This window comes from Mya arenaria, chromosome 9 (genome assembly GCF_026914265.1).
Source record: "Mya arenaria isolate MELC-2E11 chromosome 9, ASM2691426v1".
Lineage (NCBI taxonomy): Eukaryota > Metazoa > Mollusca > Bivalvia > Myida > Myidae > Mya > Mya arenaria.
Window position 1 is genome coordinate 34,542,836 of NC_069130.1, and position 20,622 is coordinate 34,563,457.

The 20,622-nt window shown below is 35.1% G+C and overlaps 6 non-coding genes across 6 annotated transcripts; 1 reads left to right on the forward strand and 5 right to left on the reverse strand.

The window, feature by feature from the left end:
* Positions 1–8,393: 8,393 nt before the first annotated feature.
* LOC128203818 (U4 spliceosomal RNA) lies at positions 8,394–8,534 on the reverse strand. The gene has a single exon (XR_008256071.1). It is a non-coding gene; the product is annotated as a U4 spliceosomal RNA (small nuclear RNA).
* Positions 8,535–9,876: 1,342 nt separating this feature from the next.
* On the reverse strand, positions 9,877–10,017 carry LOC128203819 (U4 spliceosomal RNA). The gene has a single exon (XR_008256072.1). It is a non-coding gene; the product is annotated as a U4 spliceosomal RNA (small nuclear RNA).
* A 1,493-nt stretch (positions 10,018–11,510) lies between these two features.
* Positions 11,511–11,651, reverse strand: LOC128203800 (U4 spliceosomal RNA). Its single transcript, XR_008256054.1, has one exon. It is a non-coding gene; the product is annotated as a U4 spliceosomal RNA (small nuclear RNA).
* A 1,676-nt stretch (positions 11,652–13,327) lies between these two features.
* LOC128203808 (U4 spliceosomal RNA) lies at positions 13,328–13,468 on the reverse strand. Its single transcript, XR_008256062.1, has one exon. It is a non-coding gene; the product is annotated as a U4 spliceosomal RNA (small nuclear RNA).
* A 1,053-nt stretch (positions 13,469–14,521) lies between these two features.
* On the reverse strand, positions 14,522–14,662 carry LOC128203813 (U4 spliceosomal RNA). Its single transcript, XR_008256067.1, has one exon. It is a non-coding gene; the product is annotated as a U4 spliceosomal RNA (small nuclear RNA).
* Positions 14,663–16,073: 1,411 nt separating this feature from the next.
* Positions 16,074–16,214, forward strand: LOC128203812 (U4 spliceosomal RNA). The gene has a single exon (XR_008256066.1). It is a non-coding gene; the product is annotated as a U4 spliceosomal RNA (small nuclear RNA).
* The last annotated feature ends 4,408 nt before the right edge of the window (positions 16,215–20,622 follow it).

The window sequence follows — 20,622 nt, forward strand, 5'->3', positions numbered from 1 at the left end:
TGGATATGCGCGCAGCGATTCAGATTATGTAATAGTCAATTCGGTCTTTAAAAAGTTCTTAGGAGAGTAAAGCATTATTACTTCAAAGGCGCGTGAAAGCTGTTTTATGGTGACATTTGAACAGAGAAATAAATAACTAGCGTTCTAAATATTACCACCAGACAAGGATTTCATGATGCTACAGACGACAGTCTTCAACAAGGGAGGTAATTACAACGCGGTGACCATTAAAAAGGAGTTCCATATGGGCATTTTATCCTCGCCCGTGGGCAAGATAAGAATTTCTAGCATGGATGAATTATTGGATCTACCTATCTGAGGTGAGAGAATATGTAGTCCTACGCTGTACTAACAAAATGTAAATGTAAAAAGGTCAGGGTTGCCGACGATGCTGTTAACTAACATTTCTTTGTGCTTTTAATCCGTATTAACTTGCTTTATATTTTTTATCAGCTAGTCAGATCCAAAAGAAAGTGCATAACATCCGCATAAGTCAAACTGAAACGGAGCGATATTTTATAACAAATATAAAGTAATTCATTCTTTTAAGCTTATAAATAGTTTCGTTTATCAGTTAATGGGAACAATAATTACCGAGAGTCATCATTTTCTAAACTTTTTTAGTTTAAAGGACATACCTTTACATTAAAACACTTTATTCATGTCTTTAAATTTAACTTTATTTTATAAATCGACTGTCGTTAGGATATGACTCAATATGCCTTATGTAAACGGCCCATTGATATTTTTGTAAACGTTCAAAGAGTGTTTTTTTAGCGTTCAATACGATGCTCTGCCTGTTCTGAGTTCTCACGAATTCGAATCCACCATTAACACTAACACTTAAAGGACGATTTGTGAAAAGTATTTTTATTGTGTAAATTGGATTGTTTGATATGAGGACAAAGATTTATGTGTTTCATTATTCTTATAAACGTGTACATATTTCACCATAGGTGTTTTTTTTCTTTGTAATAAGTTAAGTGCTATTTTTGGAGTTAATTTTGGAATCAGTTGTGGTATGTGTTTTCACTCATTTTAACTCTCCTGGCCAATTGCGCGGCGTCCATCGCGCCTCTGTGAACAATTGCTTCGAAACGTTTGTTAGAACAAATAATCAAAATCTTCTTGTCTTAAACCACAAGGCCGAGAACTGTTACACTTGTTATGTAGCATTATATGACAACCCTCTACCAACTTTGTACACAATATGTCTATGGGACAAAGCTGGCACCACTCCAAAGGAATTATGACCGTGTGTACCGTTTTGAGAGCAAATATTAATGCTGTCCTTGTATGATATTGACTGTGACATTAAGACCTATTTATCTTATTTTTAAATCTAGAGCACTGATATTTGGACCATGTGAACAGTTTTGAAATCAAATATCAATGTTGTCCTCGGTTGACCTCGACTGTGGAATTTTGACCTACTTTCATATTTTTAAATCAACAGCAAAACATTTGGATAACTGTGTGCAGACAAATAATACTGGTGTACATTAATGGCCCTTTGACGAACAATCTAATGTTTGAAGCTACAGCATTGAAAATTTGACCATGTGTACAGTTTCGCAAAACAAAAATCAATCTTATGTTCGGATGACCATGACAATGACCTTTTGACCTACTTTCTATAGCAATGAAATTCGTACCGTGGGTATAGTCAATGTTATGCCTGAAATAACAGTGATTTTGACCTTTGGTCTACTTTTGACCTCATAATTTGAAGGCACTGCAACGAGCCTATATAGTTGGTGTTTTTCTAACATTATCTAATGGTCGTCCACCTAGTTTATTCAAAGTATGCCCATGGATTCAAAATTGGCTCCTGTGTTGAAGGAAAATCACTATCTGAAACCGAGAGTCTAAGAGCTAAGATTGTTGATGTGAAACATTGTTCAGTGGTAACAAAGGCTTAAAACGTTCACTCAGGTGAGAAAATGGTCATCATGGCATTGTCGGTCAATATAACATAAACAATAGTTCGAAATTCAAGAGTGCTCGGTTCGTTTTGAAAGCCAGCTCGATCCATTCATGTGTGGATGGATTATGACTCTTGATCGTGTGTAGCCTTATTTAAGTATATCTAAGGGAAACCAATTTTACCGAAATTTATTTGTGTTTTACTGTCGTGTTTGTCTCCTTTTGCCATTTGAAACATTGTTAAGTTTAAATTAGGGTTCAGTGCATTGCCTGTATATGAACTACATGTACTGTCAATGAAACATATCTAAATTGTTTAATACACTCTCTGTCCGTTGAACATGCAACGTTTTCAGCTAACCCAAACACAAAATGTTCCAAGTGAACTATTACCTATGACCCATGCATACATTCTCTTGATTGAAAATAGCCACAGGAGCAATGCCCGTACAGCATAGGCCCTCGCCTCACGGTCCTCTTGATTAGAGTTTCCAGACTGTCAATGCATCTAGCAGGTCTCCCGTTGTTGTTGTGTTTACATATCATACTTATGTTCTATATCAAACCACAACAACAAGAACCTTTAATATTGAATAGACGATTAACATAACAGCAAATGATTATTACAATTCAAATAATCGCATTAGGGTAGCAACACCAACAAACACAGATGCAACCTAAACTAAACTACGTTTCATAAGCACATGTGGTATTATAAAATCCCTACGGGAACATAAGAATTACTTTTAAGGTTGAATTATAAGTATTCATCAGTTTAAATTAAAGATGTCATTCATGTGTTACGTATTACATTGAAAAATTAAACAGTTCCATATTTGCATTATTTACAGGAGTCGTTTTGTAATTGATATAAATTTTGGAACAATAGACGGCATTATATAGCACATATTTGTTTACAATCAGACATGGTAATTATAAATGAACACGCAGAAAAGACAACCTACATGTTATACAGTCGACTTACATCGTGATTCATTCACGAAAACAAATATTAAAACTACATACTGAATTTTATTTGTTAACAAAATAAGCACGAGGACCACGCTTTACTATCAAAAGCTAATAAATGAAATTAATAAACGGGCCACTATGACTTGTCAGTTTAGGATGATGATAAAGTTAATCTTTATGCAAGGCACCAATTGTTTAAAATGAAAAAAAAACAACAATAAAAGGTAGAAATTAACAGAATGGAAGTAAACACAACGTCGACGTTTGGTTCTCAGAAATTTTCACAAATATTGGCTCTTTCTAAGGTAAACAAGTTGTCGAAACGGTCTTTATGTGAGAGTGCAGCTTTAACCACTCCTAGACATGTTTTAAAGCTGCACTCTCACAGATTAACCGTTTTTACAACTTTTTTTTATTTTTTGTCTTGGAAAGGGCAAATTTTAGCGTAAATATCTGCAAACCAATGATATAAGATTGCTGACAAAAACTCACATCGTAGATTTTCATATTTCCGTTCAAAAATTAATGTTTTATGGCTTAAACTGTTATTAATGCTTTAAGAAAAATGCATAAAACATCAATTTTTGAACCTAACGATAAAAATCTGCGATCTTATTTTTTATCAGCAATCTTATATAACTGGTTTTCTTGGATTTTGCAACAATTGGCTCGTTCCAAGACAAAAGAATAAAATAAGTTATTAATAAGTGAAAACGTTTAATCTGTGATAGTGCAACTTATCCGAGGTGTTTCCGTTGAATGGGGGCACATATCGCAAGGTTTGCCATCAGCCGAGTGGGATTCAGCCGAATTGCACAAGTTGCTAAATTCACAAACACATCAAGTGGTCGTGGGCTTGAGCTTGATCCACTCGTAAACATAGGCGATATCTGGTGCCCTACTATAATGTTGTTAATGATGCCAGTACACCAAAAAGGTAAGTAAGTGCCTAAACTTCGGTTCATGATACGCTTTCCACCAGAAATATACATTACAAAAATGATCAAATATTGCTACACCCACGAGCTTGTAAATCTAGTTCCAGTGCCGGTTTCAGGATTCAACATAAGAGGGGCGTAACCTTTTGAAATGTGTCCCTCCCTATGAACCGAAATTCATTTCGTTTTAAGAGTTGGGTTACACTGGCTCTTTCCTTCTTTCAAAATAGCATGACACATAAAGTTGGGCAAATCAGATTACTAAAATTGTATTCTTCCTTGATGCTGCTCTGCCAAAACGAAAATATCTTTTTGTGGCAAAGTACACCCTTAGTTTAAATTCTAATACTCTTCGCGCAAAACTTCAAGGATGTGCTACAAATTTCGGCTTACAACAAGGTCATATATTCTTCAAACAACTAGGAAACATATTAATCAACAGCAATTATAAAGATGGAACCAGTCAACTCTTTAATGAAGTGGAAGAAACGAAGGGACGTTTTGTATTGTTATGCAAGGAGCAGTTGCGATGGAAAGTATACATGCTCCCATTACAGTGGACATTATTTCTGAGTATAACATAGGGTTAATATTCCTTTTTGAGGTCATTTTTATCTGCAAAGGCCCGTTAAATGGTCAGCTTTAGTGCATAGCTTGTATAATTATGCTTTTATTTAAATCACTTATTTTTGTGGTAAAAACAATCAACTGATAAATGTTATGATATTCCAAAAACAATAAGTTCAAAATAACCTCTTTAAAGGGACAGTACTCTGTATGATTAAACAGCGAAAAAGACGAAACATGTCAAAAACTGACATAGACTTGGCATCGATGTGTGCAATGCATTAAAACTTACTAACTGAAGTACCACATAGTTTACAATTAATTTATTTTTTCGCAGTTTTTTTTCGATTTTCCATCAAAAATATTACTAGGTATGACTACCTAGTAGAATTCATTTCTTATGCGTGATTGGCTAGTCGGTGTTATTACGTGATATTACCGAGGTAGGAATATAGTTTAATTATGTCACCAATTAGAGTAACCCGTCGTACCTCAATGGATAAGACGCTGGATTGCAATTTTTGCGACACGGCTTCGAACCCGGTCTCCGACATAATATTTTTTTTTACATTTTGCTACTTTTTTACAATTATGATATCAAAGCGTAACACATTCTATTAGATAATTCAAATAACTCAACAAAATAAACAATGAAATATAACAATAGAAAAGCTAACACAATGTTTATACAATGCAATAAATCACACCAATAGCAAAACATACATGACAACAACATGACATTTATCTTACCAATTTGTGGAACTGAATGTCTTGCACACTGTACCATTAGCTCTAAATAAGATTGGAATGTCAACATGCAGAATACAAATGTCATCATTCAATACGACATGTCATAATACATATTGTAAGGTTCAATACCCGAACGGGAATGTCAACATGCAGAATACAAATGTCATCATTTAATACGACATGTCATAATACATATTGTAAGGTTCAATACCCGAACGGGAAGATCAACATGCAGAATACAAATGCCATCATTCAATACGACATGTCATAATACATATTGTAAGGTTCAATACTTTAAAGGTATACGAACGGCAATGCGTCAGTTTGTATGCACATGCGTCGAATGTTAGTTTAGTATCACTATGTAATTTTTCATGAACGGAAAAATGAACTACATAATGCTTGATGACCTTGCAAAAGATATTTATCAGATGCTAATATTTGTTGACCAATTAGAATCGAGTTGTATTCAAACTTGTGACTCATCGCCTGCTTCCGAGCCAACGACGTTAAACCAGATTATAAGGCATATGATTGATTCTCACCATATCTACAAACTTTTGACAATAACATATACCTCCAAAGCTGCACTCTCACATTGATCGTTTTGACCATTTTTTAAGCTACTCTTTGAATGAATGGAGTTTTGCGTAAATGTCTAGACTCAAGTAATATAAGAGTGCTGGCAAGAGATAAGATCGCAGTTTATCATATTTATGTTTGAAAATATATTTGGTAATGGCTTAAAGCGTTACAAACGATGTTAGGTAAATCAACTTTTCGGCAGTTTTACCAATCATTTGAGATTTGTTCTATTGTGAATTGTAATATGACTGAATTGAAAGCATTAATGCCTATATAAGCCTATTCTGAGACATTTTTTTAAAAGGTGTCTAACATGACAATCTGTGAGAGTGCAGCTACAAACTCATAAAACAAAAAACGTTTCATAAAATATAGTAATCGACCAAATGTTGAAATGAATAAAAACAAGCGATATTTGAATAATTCTCAATCCCATTTGGTCCACATATAAGTGTATATCGTAAGTATGTTCATGGCTAGCCAAAACATGCCTTTTTATAATACCGTTTTACCATTATTACAGAATCAAATAAACACATATTCAATTGGCCGAGTTTCTAGAACTTTATTAAAGTTAACAACGTGTTAACGACATCTGTGTTCATTCATTTTTATTCATTTTGAAATAGTTGATGATGGGCTCATATTAAAATTAATAAAACAGAGACAGCTGAATAAGCTGTCTCAACGCTTGTTTCAAACACCGCAGATCACTAAGGTGTCCTTAAAACTTCAAGAACATTAAAGATTTGAAAGTTAACAACGATGCCGTTAACAACGTGGTTAACATCAACCAAGTTCTGAACATTCGACCCAATAGTCAACAATACATATGTTCTCATATAATTACTCATGCAAAAGTAGTAAACTGAAACATATCATAGTAATACATCAATAACTAAACGGATCAGTCAATCTTCATCACCTGTATGTATTTTAGGCATTAAGTTCTCGATCAAGACAACGATCATCCCAATGATATAAGTATCATCAATGGCCGAGAGTGTAAGATAGTAAACCTCGTTTTCGCAAAACACCATACGCTCAGGTCGGAATGAACATATCTTACACACACGGCTATGGTAGATGCTTTTCCTCCCACCTCAGTTAAACAAAATTAAGTAAAAATGTATTTTTACTGGAACTCTTTTGTGCTTAAAGAAAATAATTGCGTATGGATATGCGATATTTCGTGGTTGTCATGGATATGCGCGCAGTGATTCAGATTATGTTAATAGTCAAATCGGTCTTTAAATAGTTCTTAGGAGAATGAAGCATTCTTTCTTGTAAGAAGCGTGAAAACTATTTTATGGTGACATTTGAAGCGAGAAATAATTAATAAGCGATCAAAATATTGCCATAAAACATGGTTTCCATGATGCTACGGACGACAGTCTTAAACAAGGGAGGTAATTACAATGTGGTGACCATTAAAAAGGAGTTCCATACGGGCATTTTATATTCGCCCGTGGGCAAAATAAGAATTTCTAGCATTGTTAAATTGTTGGATCTACTTATATGAGGTGGGAGGATGCGAGTCTCTCACATACAAATGGATCACGATCTAGCAAACACTCATTATCATTCCAATAATCCACGTATCTATATGTACCAAAAATATTCACACATTCCTCCCTCACGTCGCTTGGTTCAAATGGCGCCCAATTGTCAAAGTCCCATGGTTCACCGTTGGCCCAAACAAAAGTGCCAGCAACTGTAGAAGAACGTTTCCCTCCAATCCAGAGATACCGGCCCGGAAAAGGTCGGTTCTCGACGATGAATTGGTGTTCATCTATGCTGCGGATAGTCGCCAGATGACTACCCAAGTTTATACAGTGGTCCTCGGCATCGTTCCAGTTGACAAAATTAGTTGAGAAGTAGTAACACGACTTGTCGAAAGCGACCCACCCTTCGGGGCAACCCTGAAATACAAAAACAGTTCGTCCACATTTAATAACCAGTAGTGTTGGGAATCGGTTCCAGTTTGACTATCGATAATCGTTTCCACTTAAATAGCAGATAATCGACAGTACAATCGTTTTTTGAAACTACTTTAATTGTAGTTTTATTCTTGTAAAATAACTCGTAATTCTTAACTATTCTGATGTTATGCGTAAGTTATTTAGTGTTCGGCCATATTGTTATGATACCAACTGAATCATAATAATAATCATATAATCATATAATCCTAATGCATAAACTCAAAGAGAAAATTATAAAATTATTTACAAAATATTAACTTATCATTTTATTATAAAAAATATTGTTCTGAAAGAAAATAAAAACTTTTAGATATGTTGATGCTGACTTCGACGAGGCTTATATTTTACATTTGTAATTATTAACGATCGTTTGAACAAGATGGAGGTTATGTACGTAAACACTAATTTAAACCGCCAGTGAATTGTGTTTCAGTGAACTCGTGTTTCAATGACAATTCCATGGCTGTAATTCTACCATTTATTGATAGTCTGTTGTCCACGTTCTTTGTAGATGAGTGTGTGGTTTGTTGTCACGGTGTGTACGTTTGTGCCTCGTTTAGTGCCGTTTGGGTTTCTAAACAGGGTTTATATTTGGTATTACACTGGTTAAATATAAACAATTTTTTACCAAGTGCACAGTAAACTAGTTGGATTTAAAATGGATAAGTTTAAGTCCCCGTAAGGACGTTCATAAATTGCGCTCGCCGCCCATATTTCAGGGCGTCGGCGCGGGGTATTGGGTATAGTTTTCAACTAGCAATAACCACGCCTCGGATAAACCTCATTGGCTATGGTACCGCCACTGCGCAAAGCTAATGTTTGAAAGACAAATCATGTATATATACGAATTTCTTTTATTGTTATCGATTTCCTTCATAGTAAGAATGCATTTAATTATTGAGTTAAATACTAAAATTAGCCAAGACGTTCTTTCTCGAAGGTCTAAATAATTATGATATTGTACTTTATTATATCCCTTTCTCACAAATCTCACAAATGAGATTATAAGTACCTTCCATTGCCGAGAGTGTAAGATAGGTTCATTCATACCCGAGCGTAGGGTGTTTTGCGGAAACGAGTTTACCGAGTTTCCGCAATACACCCTGCGCGAGGGTCGGGATGAACCTATCTTACACGAGCGGCTATGGTAGATGCTTTTTCTCCCACCTCAGTTAAACAAAATTAAGTAAAAATGTTTTTTTTTGCCGGAACCCTTTTGTGCGTAGTGAAAATAATTGCGTACGGATATCCAATAATTCGTGGTTGTCATGGATATTCGCGCAGTAGACATTTGAAGCGAGAAATAATAAACTAGCGTTCTAAATATTGCCACAAGACAGGGTTTCCATGATGCGCTACAGACGACAGTCTTCAACAAGGGAGGTAATTACAATGTGGTGACCACTAAAAGAAGTTCCATACGGGCATTTTATCTTCGCCCGTGGGCAAGATATGAATTTCTAGCATGGTTAGATTTATGGATCTACTTATCTGAGGTGGGAGAAAATACTCTCCCTTGAAATAGTTCTGTTAAATGACATTATTAACTATTTAAAATGTAATACCCAATGTATCGCCATAATTCACTTCAGTACGTTTAAGCGTGGCTGTATTTCCTCACATTCTTTATTGTTTTTGTTGATGTTGGTTCCGACGGGGCTTATATTTTACATTTGTAATTATTAACGATCGTTTGAACAAGTTTGAAGTTATGTACGTAAACACTAATTTATACCGCCAGTGAATTGTGTTTCAGTGAACTCGTGCTTCAATGACAGTTCCATGGCTGTAATTCTACCATTTATTGATAATCTGTTGTCCACGTTCTTTGTAGATGCGTGTGAGGTTTGTTGTCAAGGTGTGTACGTTTGTCTCTCGTTTAAATCCGTTTATGTTCCTAAACAGGGTTATTTTTTATTTTCAAACTACTGAGCTTGTCCCTGAGGTTTTTACCGAATCATTTATAACACATATCAAAAACAGAACATGTAGTTTAATTAAGGAATGAATTGCGGAGTTGATGTCAATATCGGGGTATGAACGCAATTGGGCTGGTCAAAGTGGTGGAGTCCGCAAAATAATTGCACTGGTTAAATAAAACCAAGTTTTACCAAGTGCAGAGTAAACTAGTTGGATGTTTTATGAGTAAATGGCAGTCCCCGTAAGGACGTTCATAAATTGCGCTCGCCGCCCATATTTCAGGGCGTCGGCGCGGGGTATTGGGTATAGTTTTCAACTAGCAATAACCACGCCTCGGATAAACCTCATTGGCTATGGTACCGCCACTGCGCAAAGCTAACATTTGCACGACAAATTATGTTAATATACTAGATTTTTATGTTTAATATTCTTTGCTTTATTGTTTTGAATATATCTTGGTTTTAAGTTGTATACATCAAATGGCCATATTTTTATTTTCTTAAGTCAAAATGATTATGAATATAGATTTTATTATATCCCTTTCATGATCGAGGAAATGCAACGGTACGCTCCCTTTGAATGTCAACGACAATATATAGTCTACTACCAGCCTGATTTAATTCACTTGTATAATGTTATATCCCCATAATTTACTTTATTACATTTAAGCGCGACAGAATTTTCTCTATACATCATAGTTTTTAAGTTGGTGTTGAATCAAGGCTTATATTATAAGTTTTGTAATAATTGACAAATATTGGACATGTGTGTGTTAATGTAAGGAATGAATTGCGGGATAGATGTCATTATCGGGGTATGCACGCAATTGGGCTGGTCAAAGTGTGTGGAGTCCGAAGAAATACCTCATTTCATTTAAGAAAACCAATCATTAATTCTTTCTTACCCATTCTGTAAATAGAACGACCCGACTGTAACCGAAAACATTTTTTTCAAATGACGTCACAATAACGCGGGAAAAGATCAACCTCTTGAAATCATTTTTAAACGTAAAAAATAAACGATTATGGTAACAATACATTTAAAACATAATCAATTAACATTTTCTAAAATGTTGATTTATATTTTACGGGACCTGCTGACACAATACAAACAATAAAAAGATCAACAGTTTCCATGTATATTGTTATGCGATGAATTGCGATCCGAACAAATCCGAAGATGTTGCGTTCATCGATTGCAGTTCATTTATGAAATGGAAGTTGAGGTATAAATATATGCATATCAACTAGTTTAAACCCCAATTAACTCTTGTTTCACTGATATTTTAAAGCCATTTTGATTCATGTTTGGATTGTGGCGAGTTTATGTGTCTCTCGTTCACTGTCGTATATGTTCTGATCTTGTGCCTCTAAACAGCGTCTACAGTTGAAAGTTTTATTACTGGGCTCGACCTGTAGTTTACATTGTATTCTTGATTATCCTTTCCTAAAACGAAAAATAGTAATGCAAATGACATTGACTCTACAGCAATCATGTCATTCAGTGTTGGTGGGTTGCATTCTTCTGACTGCAAGGAGAGAACGTATATCATTGTTCTAAATGTTCACGGTGAGCTTGCTTTTGCATTCTTGGTCGGGGTTGGTCCCACCTTGAATTCAGGTTTGCATATCAGTCACTGAAGTGTTAACGGAAAAGAAACAAAGTCATAGCTGGTGGGAAGTACGACTCCGGCAGGACTGATTCATAGTCAGATGCCTTTAGGTTGCGATGCTGGCAATACTTACTGTTATATATTTTTACGAAAATAGTTATGCACATCTTTCTGTAGTATAAATACACTGTTTGAATATAACCAAGTTTATAAAAAGTGTTCAGTTCAAAAGTTGGATTTGATATGCAGTAGTGTCAGTCCCCGTAAGGACGTTCATAAATTGCGCTCGCCGCCCATATTTCAGGGCGTCGGCGCGGGGTATTGGGTATAGTTTTCAACTAGCAATAACCACGCCTCGGATAAACCTCATTGGCTATGGTACCGCCACTGCGCAAAGCTAACAATTGCACGACAAAGTTTGTTTATATACAATATTTTTTTATTATTATTAATTGCTTATTTTTTTTGAATATATCTATGTTTTAAGTTATATACAAAAACTGGCAAAAATTCATATTTTCTTATGTCAAAATGATTATGAATTTAGATTTTATTATATCCCTTTCAAGATCGGGCAAATGCTATAGTACACTCCCTTTAAATATCAACGCTAATATGGTTTTCTATCCAGCCTTGTTAAATTACCTTACTTAAAGCTGCACTCGCACAGATTTACCGTTTTTGACAACTTTAAAAAAAAAATTGTCTTCGAATGAGCAAATCTTTGTGTTAATATCTGCAAACCAGTGATATAAGACTGCTAACAAAAAAGATCAGACCGCAGATTTTCATAATTATTTAAGTTTTATAAATTGATGTTTTATGCATTTTTCTTAAACCGCAAGTAACGCTTTGAGCCAAAAAACATTAATTGTCGAACGGAAATATTATAAATATGAAAAATTTAAAGCCAGTTTGATGCATGTGGGGACTGTTTGTGGTGAGTTTACGGCCATGTCTCTCGTTCGATTTCGTTTTGTCCATATCTTGTGCCTCTTAACATCGTTTATGTTTAAATGTTTAACAACTGAGCCTTGCCTGTAGTTTTCATTGTATTATTGATAATCCATTCCTAAATCGGAAAATAGTAATGCAAAAAACATTGATTTACAACAATAATGTCATTCAGTTTTGGTGGGATGCATTCTTTTGGCTCCAATGAGAGAACGTATATCATTGTTTTAAATGTTCACAGTAAGCTTGCGATCGCATTCTAGGTCAGGGATGGTCCCTACTTGAATTCGGGTTTGCATATCAGTCACTGAAGTGTTAGCAGAAAAGAAACAAAATCATAGCCGGTGGAAGTACGACTCCGGAAGGACTCGATCCTGCAATATTCTGATTTATAGTCAGGCGCAATTAGGTTACGATGCTGGCAATACTTACTGTTTTATCTTTTTACGAAAAATATTTATACCTATTATACCTCACTTCTATAGAACATATAGTAAAAACGTCAGGGCAATAGTTTCGACTATCAACCCGCACTATCACCCTCTGCCGCACTGTCACCCTCTGACGTCATGAAATTGAAAATACGCTACAAATACGCCGCCATGTTGGATTTGTATGTGAAAAATTATGATTAGTATAAAACTGGCATTGCAACCTTAAAATGCACTAATTATAAAACCTCACTTCTATAGAACATATGAAATTGGCAATACGGTACGAATACGGGATTCACTGATAGTATTTTACTTAAAGTCTGTATCATCTGAGCGCTTTGTTTACCAGCCGACAATTCTTGCCAAAATGGCAGCAAGATTCGCAGCTGTCAGTGAAAATGGTATTTTTAGTCTTTAAAATACTACAGTTTTTGTTCGGTATAATAAAATAGATATTGACTGCCTTGAGGGTGACAGTGCATATTGTCAACCTTGGGAAAACACTGTCAACCTCGGCTTCGCCTCGGTCGACAGTATTTACCTCAGGTCGACAATATGCACTGTCACCCTCAAGGCAGTCAATATTTATATAATATTTGTTTTTAGTATAATTACACTGATTGAATATAGCCATTTCAATACCAAGTGTTCAGTCCAAAAGTTGGATTTGATATAAAGTAGTGTCAGTCCCCGTAAGGACGTTTATAAATTGCGCTCGCCGCCCATATTTCAGGGCGTCGGCGCGGGGTATTGGGTATAGTTTTCAACTAGCAATAACCACGCCTCGGATAAACCTCATTGGCTATGGTACCGCCACTGCGCAAAGCTAACAATTGCACGACAAAGTTTGTTTATATACAATATTTTTTTTATAATATTCATTGCTTTGTTGTTTCGAATATATTTAGGTTTTAAGTTGTATACATCAACTGGCCATATTTTTTTTCTTAAGTCAAAATGATTATGAATTTAGATTCTATTATATCCCTTACAAGATCGGCCAAATGCGACAGTACGCTCCCTTTGAATATCAACGACAATATGTCTACTTCCAGCCTTGTCAAATCCACTTATTTATGTGTAATATCCTCATAATTTACTTAAATACATTTAAGCGATGCTAAATTTACTTTATTCATCATAGTTTTGAATTTGATGTTGGATCAGTTAAGACTTATATTTGTATTAGTATTAATATTTATTTTTTTGTTTGCATTTATTGAAACATGTTTGACAAGCGTGAGTTAATGAGCATATCAACTAGTTTAAACCCCATTTAACTCGTGTTTCACTGACATTTTATAACCATTTCGATGCATATGTGGACTGTTTGTGGCGAGTATACGTTTGTGTCTATCGGAAAATGGTAATTATAATGGCATTCACTTCACAACATTCATGTCATTAAGGTGTGGTGGGTTGCATTCTTCTGGTTTAGCGATCGCATTCTAGGTCAGGGTTGGTCCTACCTTGAAATTGGGTTAACATATTGTTATTGAATCAGATGTAAGGCAATATTAAAACTTGAACAGTCCTTATGCTTTAAACCAAAGCATCAGATGTTCGATATATGGTGAATTTACTATCGATGTTTGGTTCTTAATGTTTCAACCTGACCAAATTGAAGTTACATCCATTGTAGTGTTAACAAGAAAGAAACGAAAACATTGCAAGTTGTTAATACGACCCAAGCAGAATTGGAACGTGCAAAGTCAGACGCCTCAACCATTGGGCCACGATGTCGGCAATGCATACTGTTATATCTGTTTACGAGAATACTATATACATACTTATATGTAAGATAATTACACTTGTTTAATATAACCAAGGTTAAACCAAGTGCACAGTGCACTAGTTTGATGGAATATGTTTAGGTGTCAGTCCCCATGAGGACGTTCATAAATTGCGCTCACCGCCCATATTTCAGGGTGTCGGCGCGGGGTATTGGGTATAGTTTTCTATTAGCAATAACCACGCCTCGGATAAACCTCATTGGCTATGGTACCGCCACTGCGCAAAGCTGAATCATCAGGGACAAATTCTGTTTATAAACCAGTATTTGTTTTATTGTTATTGCTTTCTTTATTGTTTATAATATATCTCGGTTTTAAGTTAAACAACAGCTAGCAAAATTTGTCCTTTTCTTATGTTGATACAATAATGATATAATATTTTATTATATCTATTTGCAGATCGGAAAATACAATAGTATGCTCCCTTTTAAGCTTAACGACAAGACAGTGTTATACCAGCTTGTTAAATTATCTTATTTAATGTAATATCGTCATTATATACTGTAGACCATAGAGGCACGGCTGAAGCTAGTTTTTCATCATGGTTTTGAGGTGATGCTGGCTCCGATAATTTTGCAATTATTGACTAATGTTGGTCAACTAGTTCAAATTCTCACTTCACTCTTGTTTCACTGACTGTTTATAGCCATTTTGATGCATGTCTGGACTGTTAATGGCGAGTATACGTTTGTGTCTCCCGTTCAGTCTCGTTTTTGTCCTTATCTTGTGCCTCTTTAAATCGTCTATGTTTAAAGCTTGTCTCTGTAGTTTTCACTGTATTATTGATAATCCTTTCCTAAATCGGGAAACAGTAATTAAAATGGCATTCACTTCACAACATTCATATCATTCAGTTTTGGCGGGTTGCATCCTTCTGGTTTAGCGATCGCATTCTAGGTCAGGGTTGGTCACACCTTGATTTTGGGTTTACATATTGTAATTTAATCCGATGCATGGTCATATTAAAACTTGAACAGTCCTTATGTTTGAAATAAAAACCTCAGACATTTGATCCGATTTAGGAAAGGATTATCAATAATACAACGAAAACTACAGGCAAGGCTCAGTTGTCAAACATTTAAACGATGTTAAGAGGCACAAGATATGGACAAAACGAAATCGAACGAGAGACATGGCCGTAAACTCACCACAAACACTCCCCACATGCATCAAACTGGCTTTAAAATTTTCATATTTCCGTTCGACAATTAATGTTTTTTGGCTCAAAGCGTTACTTACGGTTTAAGAAAAATGCATAAAACATCAATTTATAAAACTTAAATAATTATGAAAATCTGCGATCTGATCTTTTTTTGTTAGCAGTCTTATATCACTGGTTTGCAGATATTAACACAAAGATTTGCTCATTCGAAGAAAGCAGCTTTAAGTAAGGTATAAATTCAACAAGGCTGGATAGAAAACCATATTAGCGTTAACATTTCAAGGGAGTGTACTATCGCATTTGCCCGATCTTGAAAGGGATATAATACAATCTAAATTCATAATCATTTCGACATAAGAAAATATTAATTTTTGCCAGTTTTTGTATATAACTTAAAACATAGATATATTCAAAAAATTAAGCAATGAATAATAATAAAAAAATATCGTATATAAACAAACTTTGTCGTGCAATTGTTGGCTTTGCGCAGTGGCGGTACCATAGCCGATGAGGTTTATCCGAGGCGTGGTTATTGCTAGTTGAAAACTATACCCAATACCCCGCGCCGACGCCCTGAAATATGGGCGGCGAGCGCAATTTATAAACGTCCTTACGGGGACTGACACTACTTCATATAAAATCCAATTTTTGAACTGAACACTTGGTATAAATATGGTTATATTCAGTCAGTGTAATTATACTACAAATATATGTATAAATGTATATATGTTCGTAAAAAGATATAACAGTAACTATTGCCAGCACCGTAACCTAATGGATAAGGCGCCTGACTATAAATCAGAATATTGCAGGATCGAGTCCTGCCGGAGTTCGTACTTTCCACAACCTATTTTTTTTCTGTTAACACTTCAGTGACTTATATGCAAACCTGAATTCAAGGTGGGACCGTCCCTGACCAAGAATGCGATCGCTAGCTCACCGTGAACATTTAGAACAAAGATATACGTTCTCTCCTTGCAACCAGAAGAATGCAACCCACCAAAACTGAATGACATGAATGTTGCAAAGTCAATGTTATTATAATTACTATATTTCTATTTCGATGAGATGTACATAATACAATGAAAACTACAGGGACAAGCATTTACATATAGACGCCGATATGAGGCACACGATAAGGACAAAAACGACACTGAACGAGAGACACGTATACTCGCCACAAAAAGTCCACACATGCATCAAATTGGCTTTAAAATGTCAGTGAAATAAGAGTTAATTGTTGTTTAAATTAGTTGATATGCATATTAACACACACATGTCCAGTATTTGCCAATTATTACAAAACTAAAAATATAAGCCTTATCATCAACAGCATCAACTTCAAAACTATGAAGAACGAAGTAAATTCAGCCGCACTTGTTACTTAAGTCAATTATGACGATATTACATTTAATAAGGCAATTTAACAAGGCTGGTAGTCGACCATATTTTCGTTGACATTTAAAGGGAGTGTACTCTCGTACTTGTCCGATCTTTATAGGGATATAATATAATGTAAATGTATTATCATATCATCATAAGAAAAGAACAAATTTTGCTAGTTGTTGTATATAACTTAAAACCGAGATACATTTTAGATAATAAAAAATGCAATAGCAATAAAATAAACTGGTAAATGAGCAGAATTTGTCCTAGAATAATCAGCTTAGCGCAGTGGCGGTACCATGCGGAGTCGGTTTCGTCGGCTTCGTCGGTTCGTTTTATCCGAATACTAGCTCACTTTGAAAACAACAACATTGGGGACAGTGATCAAACACATGTGTTGAAACACCATTAAGTTCAATCGATCATCTGCTGTATCCTTTTTTAAGATATTTAAAAATAATGGCTACATGCAGAAGCTCTGTCATGCTGTTGATACTGTACACAAAACCATACATTTGTTACTTTAAGCAAACTTTCGAAACAGGTTTACCAAACCCCGAAACCCTTGAAACCCAAGCTTAATCTGGTTTGGTATCAACAACAAAGCCAATTATGATTACACTGGCTAACTACAACCAAGTTTATATCAAGTTCATAGTGCATTTGGACGTCGGCGCTGGGTATTTGGTATATTTTTCAACTAGCACCTCACCCCTCGGATAAACCTCAGTATTTAAGAATACTATTAATCCCGTTCACAATTGGAATATATTTCAGTATTCTGTTTAATACAAATATATAGCAAACTGCATTTGTTTAAAATTGTAAATGTCTGTTTATATTTTGTATTGAATCCCTTAAGGTTTGACAAATAAAGGAACAATTAGCTCCCTTTATTGATATAATTTATGTTCGTCGGCAGTTGTATAGGATACCACGGCAACTATGAACGCCACTAACGTTGGCATTGTTCCGCTGGCCTTTTGCTGTCATTAATCAATCTTAAACTAATCTAAAATGTCGATTTAATACTTTGGACGTATTTTGTTATTCCGACTGATATATCTTCGTTCATCAAATGTCAATTGGACGTTTACTTGAACAAAAAACGGACCCCGCTAAAGAAAGGATCATGCTTGAACTGACATCCATCATACTAAGTAGGGATATTAATCATGGACAATAGATAACCAGTTTGATTTTATGAACAGTAGGTAAGAAATGAAGGCCAGTCTTATTACCCATTGTACATTAAAATGGTATGCAATTTGGTTCGACAATAGTGGGTGCTCATGATAGTCGACTTGTCCAATTCAGCACAATATTAGATTTTCATTTGTGTAAGTACATACTTACAACCTTTACTATTACAAAATGCATATTATACACCTTTACAATCAAAATTAAAGCGCTTAAAGCGATTTGTGAGATAGTCATGTACAGTTAAACACCTCTAAGACCATATTAATATGAGAAAATGGTTATATAATAGCAGGTTGGTCTCTTTACTGAAATTGTGCAGATCATAGCACAGTAAACATTTTAGTTGTGTACCAGGCAACATGTGCCACATTATTTAAAAAATATGGAGCTATAATTTGAGTCTGCATCTGGCCGAGTAAATAATATTCAAGCAGAGACAATAAATAAAAAGTAATGTCATTTATTCATTACATCATAAATTATTCCAAAAATAACATGTATCAAAACAACACAGTTTCAATGTTCGCATAGCCCTTAAAATAGATGTATGTTTGTGTCAGTAACATATGATTTTGCCTTACTCATGCATTTTCAATTGAAACAACCACTTAAGTGCATCCTGGTGAGTGTTTATCAACAATGACTCAGTAGCATCAGTGTCATCAGCATTGGCAAAGTAAGTCTCCTCGAAATCCGATCATAAGCATTAAATCAATCAAAAACCCTTCAATTATCAAATATTTCCGTGTTTTTCACTCTTACTATGATATCTTTTAAATCTGTAATATCGAATGGAACGGAAAGTGTGTGAAGATTTCTTAATTGTCCCAGTAGTTTCAGCCCAGAGTCTTGAGCATGTTGCGTATTGTTTAAAAAGTGGTAACAAATTGTTCATTGTGTCTACGAGTGAAATAGGTTGATGGCAATATTAAGATACATCAAAACATACAGGCAAGATAGTATGTGGTTGATTCGATCCAGAGAAAGATTTTGCGAGGATCCTGCCTTTGTAGAAAGGGATATTAAACAAAAACTTTATAAACTTGTCCTACGTATTTTGTTGGGTGCATTTGGTTTAGCGAGCATCCCCTGGTAGTGGATTAAATATGTCAGTCATGTTTGAAGTGTAAATTATATTTTACTAAAAATGACTAAATGCTTTATCCGTGACAGTGAATTGTTTTATGAATCCAAAGTTCCATACATTTAATGATTATTTCAAGTGACTGATACTCCATGATTAAATTTACTGATTTAATTGAGATAAAAGTATTTGCGAACGAAATCATGAGCATGCATACACTATCTTCAGATGTTTATGTTAATTTGTTTTACAATTACATGACTACAATTTTCAACAATGACACAAAACGTAGCATGTCGAAAGCCTTTCAACGCTTTGGTTTACTATCTGTTCGTAGTCGGGTTTGGTTCAAGCCCTGTGTCGAGTGCTGCTAGTCTTTACAAACATATATAACTAAATTTGAATATTATTCTTGTCTGAAAAATGCTCGTCCATTTGATATTTGGCTTCAACCCTAGACGTTTGACTAATTATACAGTTTTACAGTTACTTATACCTTGTATGATAGTATGAAATAGCAGACACTCTTGTATGCAGAGGCAAAAAGCCAAATCTATTTAAATTACGAGCCCGACAGAACGCGAACCTGCAATTTTCTCATTTGAAATCAGACACCTTTTATATTTGTCCAATAGGTTTATTTTCATATTCCTGATATCCGTTAAAGAAAGTAAATGTGTTTTTAGTAGTATATAGTAAGTTATTGCTGGTAAAGCTGCTCACGACCCCGGCAGGACTGGAACATGTCATCTTCGTATCCAAAATTAAACGCCTCGTCCATTTAAGGCTGTCAAATACTTCCATCATATATATTAGATACATATTGTATGTAGCATCAATAAACAACTGTGACGTGGTGCGAACGTCAACGCTTGTTTTAAGCGTCGAGCAAAAGGGCTCAAATATTATTAAATCAAAAATTATTGCCCAAGCTTTACATGTGCGTATTGTCTCTTTAAACCAATATGATTTTGATATCTTTAACGTATTTTAAGTTATGGCAACGGTTGAAAAAAGATTGTTTGCACGACGACGAGTACACCCCGCCATCAACAACGACACCAAGGCTATAACAATACCGTCGAAAACAAACGAGTTGAAACATTGACTTATTGAATCACGGTGTAAGGTTGAACGGATGGCTTATTTTATATGCATTGCAATCAGATATGAATACATTCAACTGGTGCAAGAAAGTCACCGTAAGGAACTTTATAAATTTTGCTCGGCGCCCATATTTCAGTACATCGGACCTGGGTATTTGGTATAGTTTTCAATACTGCATATATTAAAACTACTTAAGCATACTCACGTGTTTAAGCGTGTCTCTGAACTCTTTAGTTTATCATATGTT